Here is a 21,459-nt window from a genome sequence, read left to right on the forward strand (position 1 = left end):
AGCCAGAAGCCTCCCCAGAAGCTGGGGTGCAGACTCCCACCCCAGGGTCGCCACATTTTAGTGGGGAGCCAGGAGGCTGGGTCTCCGTGACTTGAGTGTGATCGTTTCCCTCTCTCTCACTGTCAATTCACAAACAGCCTTTGTTGGTTTCTTTTTTTTAATCTCTACATTCCATTGTGTTCACTCATTCATTTAAAAAATAGCATAATGGATCTATCTCCATGAGCCACCAGACCCTGCCCTAGAACTCTCCATCTACCTAGATGCCCCGTCGCCCCAGAGCAACCCGCCAGGATCCCATTTGCTTTTCCGCCGCACCTGTGTTTGCCTGGCGCCCCGTGGCCTGGTGTCTGGGGTGTGAGCCTTGTCTCCGGGGCCCTGCGCAGCCCTGCAAGGCCGCCTGTTGTCACAGCTGCCGTCACGCTCCATTTCACATCGTGCGCCGTGTGATGTCCAGCTGCCCGCCCTCCCGCCCTGGGGGCGCACCGCTCACGTGCAGGCACTTGGCTCCTGGTGTAGCCACATTTGGGACAGAGGGAACGAGGGGGTCCGGCCGCAGGAGGTGCTGCCTGGCGTTTTCCGGCATGGGCGTTCACTCCCACCCCTCCAGCCACCAAGACCCTGTCCCCGCTATCCCTACCCCGTTGGACGTGTTGTTTTCCCCAGTGCTGGAGAGGCTGGCCCCAGGTTGGTTGTTGGGCCTGTGAGTGTGGAGTCTGAGGCATTTGTTGTGTGGCACGTGGGCCCTGGAATGGGAACAGTGAGTGGACACCTGCGTTCTTACCTTGGGAGGGCCGTGCAGCAGCCCCTTAGGCCAAGGCCCCGTGAGGTGGCTCCTTGGGCGTGTTCTGCCCCTAAGAGGACCGATGCTTAACAGCCCCCAGCGCAGCCTTCCCCATTGCTGGGCCACTGCAGGGGCAGCTGGTGGAAACACTGCTTGTCAGTGAGTGGGGCAGTCAGCTTGTGGTGCTGGGGTCCTGGGAGTCCATCTCCAGGATTCCCCCAGGTACCCACCTCTTGCTTTCTGCAGTGTGGACTCAGCAAGGGAAGGGGCTGGCTGACGGGCTGATGGGCCACCAGCCCTCCGGGGGCGTCCAGGCCCTTGGCAGAGGGAGACGGGGTGTCTGGCAGCAACGGGGGCTGCGAGTGGTGGGCAGGGACACCTGGGACAAGCGCCTCCTTGCACTGCGCCTGTTTCCTCATCTGAGGAATGGGCGGGAAGGCCAGTGGGAGTGCCTGGCTCACCAGCCGGTGTGAGAGTGGAACTCGGCAGGTCGAGTGCAGTCCTGGCGCCCCCTCCCCTAGAGCCCGGCATCCTGGCTGGTGTTCCTGCTGTTGATTGTAACTCCTATTCACCACTGGCACTTCCTCCAGGCAGCCCAGAGCATCCCTGAGACTGCTGTCCCAGCCCGCCCTCAGCTCTGGGTGATAGGCTGCACAGCCATGACCCTCAAGGACCTCCCCGCCCTGCTGGGCACACACGAGGCCCTGCCCGCCTGCCCTGGGGCCCCTGGGGCAGGGCAGGAGCACAAGTCCCACGCCAGCCAGCTGCTCCCCTGTCAGGCGGCAGCCCTGCCGGCGGCCAGGGGACGGGGGACACGCAGCTCACAGCTGGAGACCCGCCAGGCAGAGCCAGCCCACAGGCAGCCCCTCCCGGGGAGGCCGCTGCTTGGAAACGTGACAGTGACTAATGGTTTATTACACACCTGCCACCTCGCATCGGGCGGCGCGCACGGCCCCCCGGGTCCAGCTGTGCACCGCCAGCTGGGGGGCGGGGCGGGCACGGGGGCGTGCGCCTACAGACACATGGACACGCTGCGTGGGGATGAGCGGGGGACACGCACAGACCCGGCAGGCGCACCAGGCACGAAGGTGCATGTGCAATACAGATAGGCTCACGCACACACGGCCCCGCCGCGCCCCCTCCCCGTCTCCCCACTATCCCTCCATGGTGGTGGGCTCCAGCCCCCACCCCGTGCTGGCTAGGGCAGGGGCCTTTCTCAGAGGGCCGGGTGGCTATGGGCAGGTTGGGGGGCTGTGCCCTTTGTCTTGAGGGGGCAACTGTCCACTGTCGGTCTCTGAGCCCCAGTTCCCTGCAGATGTTGGGACAGCGGCCCTCGCCGGGGTGCCACCGTTACACCGCCGCCGCCCTAGTGCTGGACTTGGGGGCTGGAGGCCGCGTGCCCCGGGGACAGGTGTGGCCCAGCCACCTGCATCCCTCCCAGACTCGGGGGGGTGCTGTGCGGTTGTCAGGCACCGCACCTGGAAGGCCCGCCTGGGGGGTGCTCGCTGGCTGGCTGCTGGAGAACAGCTCTGGGGCTGCAGGAGCAGCGGGGACCCCCAGGGCTGGCCTTCTTCCTGGCAGGCAAGGCACGGTCCTTGGGATGACCACGCCGGGGGGAGAAGGGCACTGTCCCAACCTCACAGCGAGGTGGCTGTCCCTGAAGGTGGCGCCGCCCCCGCTCCCCCGCCGCCCCAGGCCCAGCTCCTTCCAGTATTCTTAAGCCTTTAGTCAAAGGAAAGTCCATCTCTCAGGCGCCACACGCAGGTGGCATAGAATCCAGCCAGAGGACACTCGGGACCCATCAGTAGCCGTGGGGATGGCGTTCCCGAGCAGTGGTCTCTGTGCGGGTGAGGGGCAGCACTGTCTGGAGACAGGCAGGGAAGTGGCTGGAGTCTAGGCCCAGCGTCCCTCCACAGAGCTTCCGCCAGGCTCAGAACCTTCCAGAGCTGCTGAGCAGGCGTGAGGTTGTAGCAGCGAAGTCTCCCTGGCTACTGTTCAAGGTAGAGCCAGGGGCAGGGGCCCCCAGGGCTGCCAGGCAAGGCTCGGCAGGCTGCCCGCCACACGGCCCCAGGGCACAGGCTCCCCGCGTGGCCTCTGGGCTGCCTTGCCGCCCAGCTGAGCAGCGGCCCTGTGTCCTGCCCCGTGGGCCCTTGGACGTCCTCTCTGAGCTCTGGAGCAGCATCTAAAGTGGCAGATATCGTCTTCGTTGGTAGACGTGGTTGAAGCCGCAGACCCCACTGATGGGTTCATGGGGGTGGTCACCAAGAGCCGGAGCAAGGTGGACTCCCCCATCATGGCTACGCTCCTGTCGTCATTCAGCCACTCAGCCGACTGGGCTTCCCAGGGAACTGTCTCCCAGGGTTTGTTCAAACTTACGTCCATCGAGTCGGTGATGCCATCCAACCGTCTCACCCTCTGCCGCCCCTTCTCCTCCTACCCTCAGTGTTTCCCAGCATCAGGGTCTTTCTCCAGTGAGTCAGCTCTTCGCGTAAGGTGGCCAAAGTATTGGAGCTTAAACTTCAGCATCAGTCTTTCTGGTAAATATTGGGGGTTGATTTCCCTTAGGATTGACTGGTTTGATCTTCTTGCAATCCAAGGAACTCTCAAGAGTCTTCTCCAGCACCGGAGTTCAAAAACCATCGGTTCTTTGGCGCTCAGCCTTCTTTATGGTCCAGCTCTCACGTCTGTACATGACTACTGGAAAAACCGTAGTTTTGACTCTACGGACCTTTGTTGGCAAAGTGAGGTCTTTGCTTTTTAAAATGCCGTCTCGGTTTGTCCCCTGGGCTCCTGCCTTTCCTCCAGTCACGTCAGGGCGCTGGGGTCCGCCAGCCCTGAGGGGTGGTCTGCAGGCTCCTGTCCTAACAGACCCCTGCTGCCCTGCTCCCACCCAGAACGCCTCTGTCCTCATGTGTGCTTGTCCCTGGCTTTGGGGAACCCCTCGTCCCGTAGAGAGGGGCGGGCAGGAGCAGGTCTGGCCAGTGGGCTAGGAGCGTCTGTGGGAGACGCAGTGCATCCTCCGTCTCCTACCCGGGCCGGCCCAGGACCCCTCTGTTCACCTACTCTGGTTCCATGATGGGAGTTTGGGAAGAGTTTGGGGTTGGTGTCTACTGCTGCTGTAGTGGCTTAAAAAAACACATCTTTGTGCTCTGCTCCAGTCGTATCCAACTCTTTGCAACGCTATGGACTGTAGCCCGCCAGGCTCCTCTGTCCCTGGGGATTTTCCAGGCAAGAATACTGTGGTGGATTGCCATGCCCTCCTCCAGGGGAATCTTCCCAGCCCAGGAATGGAACCCCGTTCTCCCGCATTGCAGGTGGATTCTTTACCATCTGAGCCACCAGGGAAGCCCTGGGTTTAAATGCAATCAGTATATGTTGGGTGTGGCCCTCTCTTAAGCGTTCAGGTCCGCCCTGGCACATCCTAGATCCGCATCCTGCCTCTGCCCCTTCCGAGCCCCTGGTTCCAGGCACAACTTCTCCATGCCCCGGCTCCCCCACAAATGCCATGAGACCCCAGGTGACCCACATCCGTCGCCGAGCACCACGCCTGATGCTCAGGGATGTGGGAGCTGGTGGGGACCTGTGAGGAGAGTGAGCTTGTGCCCGCCGGGGTCCTGGCCCTGCTGCGGCTCTTGTCGCTCCTTCATTGGGCAGATGGACTCCCGGCCAGCGGGGTTGGGCCTCCGCGGCCAGGAAGGCAGGGTACTTGGCTCCGGTCCCAAGACGTCCTTGGCAGGCCTCGCCTGGAGTGAGTGCTGGTGCTGAGTACTCTGGCGGGAGGCACTGGGTGGATCCTGTTCCCTGCGGCCAAGCGGCAGCTGCTTGGAGGGCAGGGGGGCTGGGCTTGGCTGCAGCCCCCCAGCCCCCGCGCCGGCTCCATGGGGAGACTCTCTGTGCCGTGGCAGTGTGTCCCTGCTCCCGCCGACCGCTCTCTTCCTTTTTTCATCTCCAGCTAGCTGGAATCCAAAGTCTGTTTTCTCTCCAACCAGAGACTGTTTATCTTCTCAGGAACTTACTCTTCCCTGGGGAGCACAGAGCCTGCAAGTCGAGGCAGGAGGCAGAGAAGCCCAGGCAGCCCAGAGGCTCTGCGCTTTTCAGTAACCTTTCCCCAGGAGCCTCTGAGTGTTTAGCGGGGGCTCGCGGGGCTGGTCCTCAGGCCTCTCCCCGCTTGCCAGTCTCTGCTTGCTTTCAGCTGGTCCCTTGGCTGGGGTGTGACTCGGTGGGCCCTTGTCACTGATTCAGATTTCCGTGACATGGAAAAGAAAGGAGAACTTGGGCAATTTCATGAAATGATGAACTAAGCGTAGCCTTCACCAAAGTTCAAAACGGCACGAAGATAAAAGCAACTCTTTAGACCTGGCAAAATTGCTGTCAAGTGGGTCTGTTTGCCCCGAAATCTATTTTCCTTCCAAGTAAGTCTGTGATCAAGATTTCAGGGTAGAAAAAATGAGATCCAGCTGAGCCGTAGAAATGGCCATTCTGAGACCCACGTGGGGTATCCCGGGGGCAGTGTTGGGGACCCCAAGGAGCTAAAAACCAACACAGACAACCCCACCAAGGGCTCCTGCACTTGGGGCCCGCCTGTCTGCCGTCCTGGCCGTGTCCTCCACCCATTCGCCACCCTGCTTTTGCCAAGACTGGGTTTAAGCTGGTAAGTAAGCCAGCACTCAGGGGACCTTGGCTCACCATATTGATGTAACAGGCTACAAGAGCACTGTGTGTAAGACTCCCCGTGCATCCATACCAGCTCTCACCCACAACCTTCTAATTTAGAAGCAAAAGCCGTGTGAAAAACAGACATCTCTCCAACAGACCTTTGCTCGTGTCTCTAACCGTGGTTGCCTGCTCTCACATCTGTCCCCACCTCTAGGCCACCGTTCCTGTGAGTGCTTTTGTTCACAAGTGTTTGTTGAATACCTATTGTGTGTTAAAGACTGTGCTAGGCAGCATGTGTGATGCCAGGCGGGGACAGGTTCCATGAAGCAAAATAGGGCAGAAGAACACAGAGATGAAGCTTGTGACCGTAGGCGGGCTGGTCCCAGAAGGCCCTGCTGAGGAGGGGACCCTGGGCAGAGGCCCAGCCGCAGGAAGCTCAAGTGTGCACGTCCTGAGGCTGCCCGCTCGCCCGCTCCATGAAGACAGGGGACACATCTGACTGACCTCTTTATGGCTCCAGCACCTGGCCCGCTGCACAGCAGATGCTCAGTCGATGTTTGTTGAGTGAATACAAGTTTCAAGTCGGCTGGTGCTGGGGACCTGATGAGGGGAAGGTAAAGAGGAAGTCAGATTTTCATAGACACCGAGAACATGCGTTTACCCAAGCTTCCTGGCCCCAGGGTTGATGTTCCAAGCAGATCCTCTTTCCATTCCAGGACTTTTCTTCCCTCTCCAGGGCTTTGCTCTGAAATACAGAATTCCAGTGACCACAGGCAGTTTGCTTTTCCCTGAGGCCTCCCAGTGCAGTCACATGGGGGACAAGGAGACTTCACAGTCGCCTGTGAGAGATTGGTCCTTTCTCCTCCTTGGACTTGGCTGGCTCTAGGCAGGGGCTGTGAGCCCTCTGGATCAAACATGCAGTTCAGTTCAGTCGCTCAGTCGTGTCCGACTCTTTGTGACCCCATGGGCTGCAGCACGCCAGGCTTCCCTGTCCTTCCCCATCTCCCGGAGCTTGCTCAAACTCATGTCCATTAAGTCAGTGATGCCATCCAACCATCTCGTCCTCTGTCATCCCCTTCTGCTCCTGCCTTTGGTCTTTCCCTCACAGAGAAGGGCATTCGTTGACCAGCCATTGAATGTCAGGTGCTGTGAGGCTGGGAACAGTTGTCTTCCTAGTGTGCTATTTTCCCGTGGCTGCTGTAACAGACATCCATGAACTTGGCAGCTCTATCACCTTGCAGTCTGGAGGCCGGAGATCAGAGGCCTGACCCAGGTCTCGCTGGGCTAGAATCAAGGTGTCACAGGCCTGGTTCCCTCCGGAGGCTCCAGGGAAGAATGTGTCCTTCCGTTTCTGCTTCTGGAGGAGCCTGCATTACTTGGCTCGTGGCCCCACGTCCCTCCAACCTCTTCCTTCTGTCGTCACACCTCCCGCCCCGCTTCCCACTCACAGGGACCCTTGTGATCGCACTGGGCCTGCCTGGCTCATCGAGACTGAGCTCCCGTCTCAGGGTCGGCAGCCTGCTCACATCTCCCAGGTCCCTTTTGCCCTGTAAAGTGACAGGTTACTTTTGTCCTGTAAAGTGACGTGTTCTCAGGTGTTGGGGACGAGGCCTTGGCTGTCTTTGGGGACAACTCTTTGACCTCCACACCCATCCCTGTTGCTGGTTGAGCTGGCCACGTGCTGCCCATGGGGCGTGGGGGCCATGCCAACTGAAGAACAGGCTGGCTGCTGAGGACTGCATGGGGACGTAGCGCTGACTCTGCACCACTTGGCTGGGGCTGGCCCCTCTGGCCTAGTGGCCGTGCTACAGGGGGGTACCTGACCCAGCAGGTGTGTGCTAGGTCACCCTGGGTAGGTCACCCTGGGGCAGTTCCCTCCCTGGAACAGAAGCGGGGAAGTGGCATGAAGGCGACCTCAGTTACTAACCACTGTTTTTAGGATGCAGATGGAGGTGTTCCCACCCTGCCTGGGAGGGGCTGAATTCTCACCCGTACCAGGAGGTTCTGGGTGCAGCTTGGTGTTTGCCCAGGAAGTAACTGTGAACGTGGCCTAAACCATAGTCCTCGGGGTGTCTGCAGCCATAGTCCCCCGGCCTTCTGCCCACCGCAGGCACAGGGAAGGGATTGACCCCAGAGACCTGACGAGGCCCTGCCCCCTCAGCCTCCCATACTCACCCAACCCCAGCAAGCAGCTTGTGGCACACCCTCTGGGCATGTCTTGGGTGACCCTCTGGGCCCAGCCGGCCCCCTAAGGCAGCGGAGTCATGGCCTCCCCACCAACAGATGTCCAACCCTCCTTTCTCCAAACACACCAAGATGGGCTCTAACAAGGCCAGCGCAGAGCACCCGGAAGGGCTCTCAGGAGGAGGCAGCGCTTGAACTGGGCCTCTGGACCTTGTAGGGAGGAGACCCCGGGAACTGAGACCCCAATGACAGTAGGTTCCTCTCCTTCCCCTCCATCCTCCCTTCCTGTCCCCACAAGCCTCATGCCAGAGCATCTCTGTGGGTCCCCGAGACTCTGCCCTTCCTCCCACCTGAGCTGGGCTGTCCTTGGCCCTTTCTCTCCAGGAATGCCTGGGGACGGGGGCGGCTCCTGCTGCCTGGAAAACACCGCAGAGCTCTGGGGACTGGGGCCCAGCGCAGGGCCTGGCATGGGGCAGGTGCTTAGGGGAGACGGCTGAGTGAGGGTGTGAGCGAGTGAGGGCCACCTCGGTGGGGCTATGGCCCCCTTGGAGTCTGGGGGTGGCCCCGCTGCCCAGGGCAGAAGCCTCCCTGTGCCAGGGACCCTGCGACCCCGGGGTCCTGCGGGAGCTGAACCGCGAGGGGCAGGCAGGAAGTGGCCGCCACCCTCCACCCTGCAGAGCGTGGCTCCTGTCTGCAGTGGCTGGGGCGTGAGCTGGCCGGGGCGGGGGGAGGCTGGGGGCCGGGGGAGGGCGGCCGCGTGGTTGATCCGTGCCTCGCTGGGCAGCCCTGGCTTGCCGCCCTTGACCTCTCCGCTGGCGTCTCAGGACTCTGGTCCGGTCGGAGCCGGTCTGCAGACGCCGGGCAGGCTTCCTCTGCTGCCGCTGCCGCCTTGTCGCCCCGCCCCCTCGGCCCCCCTCACCGCAGGCCAAAGGGAGCTGCCCCTTGGGGGTCAGGCCGGGGGCCCGGGGGCAGGGAAAGCCCGCTCCCATGGACCCGAAGAGCCCCACGCGGCCGGCGCCGCTGCCAGGTGAGTCCCTGGGGTGGCCCCATCTGGGAAGGGGGTTTCTGGGTCGGTGCCCAGACTCACAGGGCGGAAGGCCGAGATGGGGGAGCCGACGCTGAGCTGGGACTCGGTGAGGGGTGTGCGTCCTGGCTGCAGGGACACTGCGGTGTGTGTATGTGGAACACAGCGTGACCCAGGGGAGAGACGGAGAGTCTCCAGGGGCTGGCCTAGTGGCCCCAGTTGGAGCCAGGGCCCAGGGACAGGAACTGGGATTGTAATGGGGTGCAGTGGAGCTCTGCGGCGTGGCAGCAAGCGCTGCAGCCCCGGGTCCCCCTGGCACATCCCCTCTGCCTCCACCGTGGCGTCTTCTCTGCCCAGCGTGCCATCACAGGGCCCAGGCTGGCACGGGGCCTGGAGCTGGGCGCCCGAGGGTGTGCACAGGTGAGCCTGCTGTCCTCCCAGCTGTTGTAGGCAAAGCGCAGAGCCGGGTGGCTCAGAGAGGCACCGACTCCTATCGCCCCTTCCTGCAGAGGGGAAACTAAGGCTCACAGGAGTGCACGTCCCTGCCGGGGGCTCCTCTGGGCCTGCTCCGGGCACCCAGGGCCGCCCCCCCCGGAGGACAAGCTGCTCCACCGCCCAGCGCTGCAGGTGCCCCATGGCCTGGCACCTGCTTGTCCTGGCAGGACTAGGGCTGTCCCCAGCCTGGTGAAGGGTCTAGAACGCGGTGACTCATCTGCCAAGTCCCTTCCTGCTTCTGGAAGTGAGAGAAGAATACGGCAGGAGGACCGGAAGAGGGGCCAGGCAGACCCAGGAGCAGAGGAGCAGGTGGAGGGGGCCAGGGGCAGCCTCTGAGGAGGTGCCGGCGGGACCACAGGAGTGCTCGGAGCTCCCCATCCCACACCAGGGGGAACGCACAGGCTCCTCCCCTCCCTCCTCCCGTCATGACCGCCTCTTGGCTCCTAGAGTCCTGACGCCCACTTCCCACCTTGGATTTAGTCTGACCACAGTAAACGCGCTGACAAAGAGGGCACGCCCCCTCTGCCCATCCATAGGCCGGGTGACTGCGAGGCAGTGAGCGCCCCAGCGTCGGCGGTGTGCAAGCAGGAACCTCCCACCTACTAGACAGGTCACGGAGGAGCAGAGGTCAGATGGGAGAGTCTTCCTACCACGTCTCAGGTTCTAGGGCCCACCTCCTCCACGTGCCCGTCTGTGCGGCAAGGACCTCCTTTGTACTGAGGCCCTTTGGCACCGTGGCAGGCGCCCATTCACCAAACCCCCTGCGCCCTGCGTGCCGGGGCCCTTCTCCCCCATGTTCCAGCCGAGCAGCCGGCAGTCCCTGGGCTGGTCAGCTGCGTGGCAGAGCTGGAATGAAAGTGAGGCTCAGAGCTTGGGTCCTGGCCCACCACGCGGGATGAGGCGTGTCCTCAGTCACAGGCGGCCCACCCCCATTTAGGAAAATGCTCCCTGAGCTTTGAGAAGTCCAGAAGGCTCACCCAGGTCGCTGCGGGGCTTTGGCTGGGAAGACCTTGCTGGGAGGTCCTCTGCCAGGTTGGGGACAGCCCCAGTCCTGCCTGGACGGGCAGGTGCCAGGCCACACGTGGTGATGGCTGGCAGGACAGCTTGTCCTCCCAAGGGGGCAGGGCGCTGGATGCCTTGAGCAGGCCCTGGCCCAGCCTGCCTCGTGGGTGCTGGGAGGGCAGCCAGGGGCCACTGGGGGCTTTGATCCCATCAGCCTGCCCAGACTCCAACCCCTTCCTCATACCCTTGGCAGCCAGAGGGACCACATTTGCCTCAGGCCCTGCCCCCGACACTGCCCAGTATCCAGCATCTGCACTTCCTGGAATTCCTAGACCAGAACATCCCTAAACAGAGAAGCAGAGCTGTGCCCTGGCCTATATGGTGGGTGTGGGGTCTCGGAGGGCGCTGTGCCCCTTCCTCCAGGTGCAGCTGTGCTCTGCCTCCTGCAGGAAGCCTTCAGGGATTGCTCTGGCCTCAGACCCTCCCTTTTCCCTCAGTATTATGTCTTTTTCTCAGCTCCAGAGTGGGAAGGGAACTCACTTAGCTTCACCCAGGTCTAAACCAGGGCGTATGAGACACAGGTGGCACTGTCACCTCTTATGTGGGGACATTAGCTGAAAACCAGGACTGTCCCAGGCAAGCAGGGACATGAAGTAGCCCAGCTTATACCACGATTGTTGGCCATTTGGGGTGCTGACTTCTCTGGTTCTCTTTCTTGTCAAATAAGATAGACAGAAATGGAAAGGGGACAGGAGGGAAGGGAAAGAGTCAAAAGCACAGGCTCTTGTGTTGCTGCTTTTCAGCGAAGCCTCAGCTTTCTCATCTGTGAAGTGGGCATGCTGGTGGCGTCTGCCACACAGGGTCGCCGTGGGGTTAAATGAGGCTGCACGCACAGCACGTGTTCAGTCATGCTGTCCTTGTTCCAGCACCACGCCATGTCAGACAGGGCCTCCGACGTCCTGCTTGCTGCCTGGCGGAGGGTCTGCGCACAGTAGGTGCTCAGTAACATTTCTAGAAGGATGGACGGATGGAGAGCGGAGAATGAATGGATGAATGAACGGATAGAGGGTGGAGGACGGAAGGATGGATAGGAAGTGGCGGGTGGGTGGATGGAAGGATGGATGGGTGGGTGGATGCTTGACTGAATGAAAAATGAATGAATGCCAGGTCTCCTGTCTTCCCAGGCAGCATGGAGACCCCAGCCCACAAAGAGCAGACAGCCCCGAGCAGGAATGACTGCTTCTTGTCCCCACAGTTCTCTGTGGGCACCCGTCACCGTGGCAGGACCACACACTCTCTGCATCTCTTTCATAGATCACAGGCCCTGGCTGCCCACCAGGCTTCCCTCCTTCCCTGTGATTTTCATCAGGACGGACGGACAGGTCAAGTGGATTTCAGATCAGTTGCTCCCTACCTCCTCTCCCCGGGGGTTGTGTGTGTGTGTCTGTCTGTGTGTCTGAGTACACGCGGCTATGTCTGTGTGTGTTGGTGTGTGTAGGGGGGGGTTGACATGTGTGGTTCCATGTGCATGTTCACGTGCACGTGTGTGCACACCCAGAAGTTTTGACGGGCTGAGGGAATTAGTGTGCAGACAGTGGCCTGGGCAGCCGGCCAGGCCCACTGTCCCTGGAGGCTGCAAGGGGCCTGGACGTGACATGTGTATGACCTGCTGGTTTGGCAGGGGCCAGGGAGGAGAGCGTCCCTGAGGCCGGCTTGCGGGACCCCAGCCCCCTCCTTCGGTGCCGCCCGCTGCTGCCTCAGCCTCTGTGGGGTGGGGAAAGACGAGTGACCAAGGGCCAGCCTCCCTGCCCCTTCTCCAGTGACAGTGGCTCTCACCCTCCCCGAGGGGGACCGGGAGACCATTCCAGGCATCCCCCTCTCCCCAGATGTGGGGTGACAAGTGCGGCTCTGGACCAGGCTGGCCCGGGTTCAGATCCCCGGGCGCGGCTCCAGCCCCTCCCCTGCATCTCCCCATCCCCTGGGAAGCAGAGCCCCAGGTGATGGCTGACACACCAGTCCCTGCAGGCAGGTCTGAGCCCCTGTCTCCCCGTCTGTGCAGTGGGCACAGCCAAGGACGTCAGTCTTCCCTAGCGATGGGGAGCCCGGGCTGCTGAGGCCCGCCCTGGCCCCCAGGGGCTGGTCCGGGGTGGGTGCAGCGCTGGGTGGGCTGGCCTGGCCGCCTCGCGGCTCCCTGATGGCAGGCTTGGGCACAGACAGAGCCTGTGGCCGGGCGGTGTGGAGCGGCGGTTCCGCTCCCCCACCCGCCTGCCCTCTTGCCCGCCGCAGTGTGGTCCCGGCAGGGGACACGTGAACACAGCCTGGCTCTGTTCTCGGAGCTGTGGGAGGCGGGCTGTCACCGCGGGAGCCAGGAGCTGGAGGTGCGCCCGGGAGTGGGGGAGGGTGGCGGATGTCTGCGCCTTCCTTCACCCTCAGCGCCCGGCCCTGCCAAGCCACAGGTGCCCCCGCGGCTCAGGGGGAGGACTGGGGCTGGGCGAGGCGGGGAGGCGGGTCTTCTAGCAGGAGAGGTGTCCAGGGCGACACAGGTTGGTCAACACGGCGACCATCACCAGAACCACGGGCCCCGCGGGGCTTCTGAACTGCTCCCGCGGGTGCTCAGGCTGAGCACTGCACAATCTCAAGGGGTCCTCTGGGCAGACTTGCTCAGTGCGCTGTGGCTAGGGCCTCCCACACTTCTCCACCAACCAGGTCTTGATCTTCGGTTCTGGAGCTCTGGTCGTCTTTGACCAGGAGCCTGGCGTGCTGGTTGTGGCGGGGGCCATGTGAATGACCGTGGTGGGCGGCATGTGGTTTGGGGGGGTTGCAAGAGCCATGTCTGTCCCTTGGAGGTCAGAGTGACATCTGTGTGTTCTGAGTGTCGCATGCATCCCATTCCCCAGGGGCATCCGCGTGGCGTCAGCACCGCATGGGTCCCACGGCCCCTGCCCCCACCTTGCCCTGCCCCTCTCCCTCCAGCTTGCCTTGCCAATATGTAACGTCTCACCTTGCGGGCTCACTGCGGGCTGCGGGCCAAACAGAACCTGGAAGAAGAGACACCGATTGAAGAGAGGCGCACGAGCTGTGTGGCCTCAGGCGAGTCACCTAGCCTCTCTGTGCGTTTGCTTCCTCATCTCAAAAGCAGAGCTTATAGGCTGGATTGTAGGGCTGTGGATAGATTAAATGAGGTGAAAAGCACTTAGAGATGGGACAGCGTGTAGAAAATGCCAGTTGCTTCCTCACTCCATGTGCCCTGGGTAGAAGCTGCCAGCTTTGTTCTCTGCTCTGACACCTGGAGGCCCTGGCAGTTAGGAGGCTGGGGTGTACCTCCGTTGTCCCCCAGGGGTGGCTGGCACCAGACTTGGCGTGGGGTGAGCCCTGGATTCATAAACAGCTGCAGGGTTGCAGGGGGCAGCCTCCCTCTCTCCCTCTCTGGGAGCCGGGTGGGGCCAGGCCTGAGCCCCCTGTCACCCCAGCCCCTTTGCCCACGCCGGCCCCGCCTCCCCAGCACAAGGAAACCACAGGCTTGGCGCTGCTGCTCAGCCTTATCTCAAGGCCTTCTGCAGACAGCCCTGTCCCCAGGAAACGGGCTTTATCAGCCTGGCCGTCTGCGCCCCAGCCGACTTGGGAACACGTGGTCAGGCAGCAGGGAGCTAGGAGTGGGGCAGGGGCCGCATCCATGCTAGTCTCACGCAGCCCCCTCCTTCCTCCACGGGTGCTCTGGGCGTCTTAGGAAGGACCACGGCCCCAGGCTCCCTTCCTAGGCTCCATGACACTCAGGACCCACCAACCCCTTCCCCAGCCTGCCAACCTGGCGCCCTCCACAGGGCCACTGTCCACTTGGGCTGGCCTCCCAGGGCTCTTCTGGAGAGTGGGTGTGCGTGGGAGGGTCGAAGTTGGGAAGCCCATTTCAGGATGATGAGCCGTGGGGAGCCACCCAGCCTCCTTGATGCCCCGCTCACGGCAGGGGGACCCGGTTCTCCTCCCTTATACGAGCAACAACTCACGAGTGTTGGGCACTTACTGCGCCCAGCCTTCCCGCCCAGTCCACGCCTCCTGGGTGCCCCAGCCCTGCCAGCCTTGGTGGCACAGGGGCTTATTTTCCAAACCCAAAGATAGGCCCTCAGGCAGGTATTTGGCCTTGGGAAGGCAAAACGTGATTTCCAGAATATTTCTGTGGATTATAAGAACTACAGGACTGGCCAGGAAATCCTAACATGGATAGTCCCTGAATGATAGCAGGAAGTCAGAGGTAGAGACCTTGTCTTCAGGGATCGTAGAGTCCAGCCGGGCACCCCAAAGCTTAAGGGCACACATTGGAGAAGTCTGGGAGGGCTTCGTGGAGGAGGAGAGGCAGCACCATGACTTGAAGGATTCCAAGATGCAAAGGAGGGTGGTGGGGGCCTCACTGGAGACAGAGGGAGATTGCTCCCTCAGGAAGGGGTGGTGCTCCAGGGCCTCATCTGTATTGGGTGGAGGTTGAATCCTCCCCCATCTCCTCCCAGAATCCCAGAGTCAGCCCCTTGTTTCTGCAGACGAGGAAATTGAAGCCTGTGTAGACACTGGTCAAGGTCACAAGCAAGACAGAGGTGGGGGCGAAGTGAGGGGAGCAATCCCCCTCGCTCCTGCCCAGGTGTCCCCACCTCCCAGCACCCCCCACCATGATTGGGCTTACTCCTGAGTCTCAGATATTTGGTCTGTGCTCTGTGTTGGATGTTGGTGACTTGAAATCATGACGTAGACCCGTTTAACAAATCGGCTCCATTTGGTGTAGTCCCAAATCTGATTGGCTCCAACTAGCACTCACTGGGTGGGTGGGCATCTGTCATCCACCCTCACAACCAGCCCTCCCGACGGCTCCTCCCCAGGGCACGTGCTGTCCTGCCCACATGGGAGGTGTGAGTTTCTGGGTGGGTGTGCGAGCCTGCTGGTAAAGTCTTGGCAATGCGTGTTAATTTAAACTTTTTGCACTGAAATAGAATTCACATAACATAAAACGGGCCGCTTTATAGTGACTAACGCATTGGGTCCATTCACGGCGTTGCACGGCCGTCGCCTCTTACCAGTGCATCGCCCCCAAAGGAACCCCCGCGCTGTGTAGTGGTTCTCGCTCCTCCTGCCCCTACCCCTGGCAGTCACTAGCCTGCTTTCTGCTGCGACGGATTTGCCTCTTCTGGGCTTTTCACCTTCGTGACTCAGATGATGTGTGGTCTCTTGTGTCTGGTCTCCCTCACGAGCTTGTTTGCAGGATCCGTCCATGTTGTAGCTGTAGCAGAGAATTCCGTCCCTTTTCGCAGCTGAGTAATACTCCACTGCCTGGCTATGCCCCATTTTATGTATCCATTCTTCTACTGGGGGACACTTGGGTTGTCTCCACATTGGGGCTGTTATGATGAACGCTGCCTGACTTGGAACACTTGTTTTCCGTTCTCTGGGGTGTACAGTCGGCCCTTGAAAAGCACAGGGGTTAGGGATGCCAACACTCCAAGCAGTTGAAAATCCTCTTGTAAGTTACAGTTGGCCCTCTGCACCCACAGTTCCCCACATCCAGGGATTCACCAACCACAGATCCTACAGTACTGTCCTATCTACTATTTAAAATAACCCTGTGCGTAAGTGGACCCGTGCCATTCAGACCGGTGTTGGTCAAGAGTCAGGTGTATACCTAGGAGTGGAATCTGCTAGGTCACACTGTGAATTTAATTTTATTTCGTAAACATGTATAGTGCTCTGACTAGGCGCAGTTTCATATTCACGACACCCCCAAGAGGAAGGTGGTGTCAGCTGCATTTACAGATGAGGAAACTGAGGCTCGGCAGTTAGCCAGGATTGGAACCAGGCAGTCGGACCCTGGCAGTTCCCACTGATGCAGAACCAAGGCTGGCAGCTCCCTCTGGCCTTTGCCATGGTAACCTCGTCTCAGGGTCACCCAAAACGCCGGCCTGGGCTGGGACAGCTGTCCCTGCTCACCCTCTCAAGAGGCTTCTGGGTGAACCGGAGGTGGGCATGTCTGTTCGTGGAGAGAAGTGTCACCAAGAGTGAGAACCGGGCGCCTCGCCAGGTTGGCTCTCCCTCGTGACGGCAGCCTGGGATCACTGTGCTGACCTGGGGGCCGGCCTCGTGTGACCCTCTGTCTCCCCGCCTGTCATGGGGTGCCAAGAGCCCTATTGGCAGCTAAGGCATCCACACCAGCAGTGCAGGCCCTCAGTCCGCTTGGCCCCCGGCCCCCTGGGCTTCCGTGGAGCCCCTGCTGCTTCCGGTGCCCGCTTCTGCGAGAGAGGGGCTTGTCCCTCCCCTGGGCATCAATCACGCAGCCCCAGGCTCGGCAGCCACCCCCGGAAGCATGGTTATCTCCCAGCCACACACCCCGTGGGGCCGGGGCACGGGCAGCCCCGATGGCTTATCTCCCAGCCCACAGTCCCTCCCCAGTCCCTCCGAGTCTGGCTTTATCTCGCAGTTCCGGGCCCTTCCTTTACCCATAAGCCGGAGGGATGGAGGCCAGAGCCTTGTGGTCCTGGACCTTTGGGACTGGCCCCTGCCAGGAGCATTGGTATCCTACAGGACACGTGGTGACCCCAAAATCTTCCAGACACTCAGACCCCATCTCTGCCGTGTGGGTAACTGAGTAAAACCTCTCCCAGTCTCACAGCCTGGAGGGACCCCGGGCCAGACGGTCAGCCCCTCGATCCCCGGTGACAGAGGCCTAGACACCTGGGGGCCCTGCTCGGGGGCTTTTGGCTGGTGCCTGGGCGGGGGAGCCCACAGTGGACCCTAGATGAGCTAGAAGGATGGAGTGGGCCCGGGACAGAGCTGGTCAAAGTACTTCCAAGTAGGAGAAGTTCTAGAAGCCTTCCTCCTCCCTGTAGGCTCATCTTGGGGCAGGGACGGACTCCAGCACCCTCCAGACTGGGGCTGCTGCAGGGCATCCACCATAGCCCAGCAGGCTGGCTCTGGGCACCCCGAGTTCCGTGCACACACGTACACACAGTTCCGAACATGTATACATGCCATCTCTCTCTCACACACACACACACACACACAGAGCGCCTCAATGCGTGATCACACATGTATTCATATACATGCACACTCAGACACTCAGTCTGTCTCACACTCAAGCAGACACTCGGTGCTCCCAGCACCCGCACGCGCACACACTCATACGTGGGCTCTCTCTCCCTCTCTCTCTCTCATACGCGCGCGCGCGCACACACACACACACACACACACACACACACACTCTCGCACTCCTCCCCCAGGGCCAGCCTGGGTGACTGTGAGTTTCCTCAGAAGCTGCCCACAATTGACTATTCATGCTTCCCTCTAATTGCCTCGTGGGTGTTTGTCTGCCTGGGGAAGGGAGCCAAGGCCAGGGGGGTTTTGAACCTCAGGGTCTTGAAGGCCAGACTGGGATAAGAGGGATCTGCCATAAAGGACCTCCCGCCTAGGGCAGGAAATCCTCAGATCAGGGACGGCAGGGCCCTTGGGAGGACCCCGCGTGCCTCCTACCTGCAGAGCCCAGGGTCAGAGTGGACCACTGGTCTCTGGGCCACAGGATTGTGTCTTTGGCCCAGAGGCTGCTTGTCCTCTGTCGCTGGCTGTCCCCTCTGGGGCTTGGCAGCCGCCCCCAGCCTTGGTTCAGATCCTGGTTGGTTTTCCCCTCAGAATCCAGGCAATGCCAACCACCCCTCCTGCCAAAACCGCTTCACAGCGTGTCCCCGCCCAGAACTCACTCCATGCTGGTTCCCTCCAGATGAGGACAGGCTCAGAGGAGGGAGCGTAGCCATGTGCCAGCCCAGGATCCTGTTCCGGGGCCCCAGAGCGCCCCCTCCCCGGGAGAATGGGGAACACGCCTCAGCACGCCAGCTGAGCTGCCTCTGAGGACATAGTGGGGTTTCAGGGGGGCTTTCACCCTGCAAGGGCCAGGCTCAGCTTGCAGAACCTCTTTCTGGCCCCCAGACAGGGTGCTGGCTTCCCTCCCAGCCCTGCCGCTTGCTTGCTGTGTGACCTCAGACCATTATCTCAACCTCTCTGAACTTTCCCACATCAACAGCCTCACCAGCAAGGGCCGATCCCAGTTGTTCAGCACAGGGCCTGCAGAGTTGGCACCGAACCAGCGGTCTCCAGTAATATTAGAAGAGCTTCCGTTTGTCTGTCCACCTGTCCCCTGGTCTTGCTCTGGCTTCTCAGACAAGCATGGGCCTGTGCAGGTGGCCGCTCAGCCCACAGAAAGGCTGTGAGCTCCCGGCCGGGCAGAGGGGTGGAGGGTTACATGTGCTGGGTGGCCCTCATCTCTGGGGACCTCGACGAGCTCTTGCTAAATTAGGCCCTGACCCTCCTGAGGGACAGCCGACGGTGGAAGTGTGGACTGATTTGAAGCTGGTCCCGCAGTGGAGGGATTCAGGGGGGGCCTGGAATAATAGGCCTGTCCAAGTCTCATGGGCCTTTCCTGAACCCTCCCTGGAGACTCTTTGGTGAGTAACGGGGGGAGACCAGGGGAGGTGAAGACCCACCTCTGGAGCAGGCCCGCTCAGAGCCTCCACTGAGCCAGGGGAGGGAGCTGGGCACCCGGCCTCCTGCGTGGCCTCTTCTCATTCAGGGCTCCGTCTCCCCGGCCCCTGCCCTCAGCCCTGGGTGCTCCACCAGCTGGGAGATGAATCCTTTCTTGCCGAGGAGGCCCCCTGTCCCACATGGGGCCCAGCCAGGTAGGGCCACCTCAGCAGGTGTCTGGGGGTTGGGGCCGCCTGGGAGGTGCTTGTTTGTGCCAAGGGTTAAGGGCAGAGAAGGGCAGCCCCCATTATCAGAGCCCGCTGGCCAGATGCCTGGACAGACTTAGAGCTGCAGAGTCAGGACTTGAGGGGAGATGCTCGCTTCTGGCCCCCATAGCATGGTGGAGCTGGGCCCCTCCTCGGGGTCTCTGGGGAGCGAGGCAGGAGGCACAGCTGAGCTGAGCTCCCAGCCTAGGCAGAGCCCCAACAGCACGGGAGGGGTGTCCGCAGCTCCCCCCCAACCCCGCTCCAGGGTCGGGCTGGCCGCTGATGGATGGTAACGAGACCCGGGGAGCCTGATGAAGTTCATTTTTCACCTGCCCATGTTTTCGCCTCCTTGCTCTCCCACGGCAGCCAGTAATCCATCCTGGAGCCCTTCAGAGGCCTCGGCAGTAATGGGGTCATAGATCACTCCCTCGCGGAGCTGGAGCTGGACAGGAGAGTGGGGCCATTAAGGATGGCCACCCGTGACCCTGGGCCGGGCCGGCTCCAGCTCTGGCTCCAGCTGCAGACGTGGCCGTCGCGCCCTGAACGCGGCTGAGGGTGGGAGAGGGCAGGGCAGTGGCTCCGCGGTTGGTGCGTGCCCCCTGGAAGTGGGGAGCACCAGGGGAGGGCAGGTCTTCCCAACTGAAGGGCAGACCCCCTGGCCCCGAGGACACCCAGAAGGGGGTCACTTTGCAGGCCTGTCCAGGGCTCCCTGTGGCCATGCGACAGCGGTCCCTTCACTCAAGGCCTCTGGGGCAGGTCCAGGTTGACAGGATGCCTGCTTGGAGACCACCCCCATCCCCTGCTCTGTTCAGACAGGGTGACTGCAGGTGGAACCCTCCACACGCCTCCTCGCCCTTGACCAGTTGAGCCGTGTGGCTCATGGAGACTAAGAACAGCTGTGGCACCCTGGGCCACCCTCCCGAGATGTTCCGTAGCACACCAGGGAGGCAGAAGGGAGGGACCATGGTGAGCGGGCCCCGATGGTGAGGCTCAGGTGCACGTGAGCCAGACTCATCACACCAGGAGGGGAAACCGAGGCACCAAGGCTTGGCGATCCCCAGGCCGTCATGAGCCGGGTCTTCGCCCAGCCCCTCCACTGTCCGAGCTCTAGACGGTTTGAGAGGGGATGCTCTGAGCCCCTTGAGGACTGCAGGAGGCCTGCCAGGGCTGTCCCCACTCCTGTCTGACAGCTGTGGTCTCGGGGGGCGCCCTTTCCAGTCCAGGACTTGGCAGGTTCAACATGCAAGCTGCCTGGGCCTTCAGGGAGGAGGGTGTTGGCTCCCCTAGCACCTGAGGGCCCCGCCTCCGGGCCCCGCTGAGTCCCACTCCTGCAGGTTTAGAATCACCCCTTCCCAGCTCTTGGCCTCCTCCCGGAACCCAGCGCAGGTGAGCCCCATCACTGCCCCTGACTTCCTGCGGCCCCTTCTTTCCTCGTCCTGCAAGGGGGCCTTTGCCCTTGCTTCCCTCCCACCCCCTCTACCTGGAGCATTCAGGCCCCACGTTCTGTGGGACTGGCTTCCCTTGCCCTGCAGGCGTCTGCTTCAGTGTCACCTCCTCCATGAGGCCCTCCTGGGTCATCTGACCTGACCACCTTCCTGCGGAACCCCTCATTCTCATGTACAGTGATTGTGTTTCTTCCTCATCCTTGGCACTAATCACCCCAAACTGTCTATTCATTGGTTTCCATGGTTTCTAGTGTCTCCCTTGGCTATCGCGAGAGCTCGTGCGTCTCCTTTGTTCCTCCATGTGTCCCCAGAATGGGGTGAGAGTGCTTGGTGCATAGTACATGCTCAGCTAAAATAACTAGTTGCACAAATGCACGGATGGAAGGACAGATGGGTGGATGAGAGGATAGAAGGAGGCAGGCAGGGAGAGTGTTCGGGTGGATGGACAGGCCACAGGTGGGAAGAAGGAAAGAAGAGAGGAAGGCAGGCTTTTTCCCTTCCTCTGACCCAGGTCTGCCCACTGACAGGGGACAGCGGGGAGTGGCCGGTGGCTCTATTAGCCGCTCTGATTTGGTGGCTGGGCTGTGACAAGGTGGTTGGGAAAGTGGGTTAGAGGAAGCATCTTCAGGCAAGGGCACAGGTGTGTGGTGGGTTCTAAACGGTGGAGAGTCTCCCTGATGTTGAGGGTCCTCTCGCGACCTAGGGGTTGGCCATCTGATCAAGATGGGGACCTTGGTCCTGAGGCCTGCCAGCCAGGTCCGAGCCCCCGCGCTGGGGAGAGAGGAGCCTGCCTGGAGCTGTGCGACTGAGCGCAGCCTCTCTGAGAAGCGGCGGGGCTCATCCCAGGGTGGGCGGTTGGGGCTGCAGAGTGGAGCAGGAAGACCCTGCATCAGATTTGCATGGTGGCTCAGAGCTCCTTGAGGGGTGCTATCTCTGCTCCCCTCCTGCACCCTACCCACCTTTTGTCACTGTCCTGTGGGCCCTGAACCGGGGAGGGGGGCGCCCTTCTCTGCTGGCTGAGCCTCCAGGGTCTTCCCTTCTGTGCCCCTAAGAAGGATCCCAACAAAGCACAGAGCGCTTCCTGCTGAAGCCACTACTGTGGGCGAGGCGTGGCTGCGGCCC

General features: G+C 61.4%; 1 protein-coding gene and 2 long non-coding RNA genes across 6 annotated transcripts in view; 2 read left to right on the plus strand and 1 right to left on the minus strand.

Moving 5' to 3' along the window:
- Positions 1-21,459, plus strand: part of GSE1 (Gse1 coiled-coil protein) — a 394,776-nt gene that overhangs the window by 149,038 nt on the left and 224,279 nt on the right. The gene's annotated exons all lie outside the window — the stretch shown is intronic.
- Positions 8,395-21,459, plus strand: part of LOC108637958 — a 28,003-nt gene continuing 14,938 nt past the window's right edge. The window contains exon 1 of the long non-coding RNA XR_001919432.1: positions 8,395-8,651. This is a non-coding gene — a long non-coding RNA (uncharacterized LOC108637958). The remainder of the gene's footprint in view (positions 8,652-21,459) is intronic.
- On the minus strand, positions 10,803-14,192 carry LOC102187793. Its single transcript, XR_310665.3, has 3 exons — positions 13,951-14,192; positions 13,147-13,183; positions 10,803-11,156 (listed from the first exon to the last, which is right to left on the minus strand). It is a non-coding gene; the product is annotated as an uncharacterized LOC102187793 (long non-coding RNA).

The sequence above is a fragment of the Capra hircus genome, chromosome 18 (genome assembly GCF_001704415.2).
Source record: "Capra hircus breed San Clemente chromosome 18, ASM170441v1, whole genome shotgun sequence".
Taxonomy (NCBI): Eukaryota; Metazoa; Chordata; class Mammalia; order Artiodactyla; family Bovidae; genus Capra; species Capra hircus.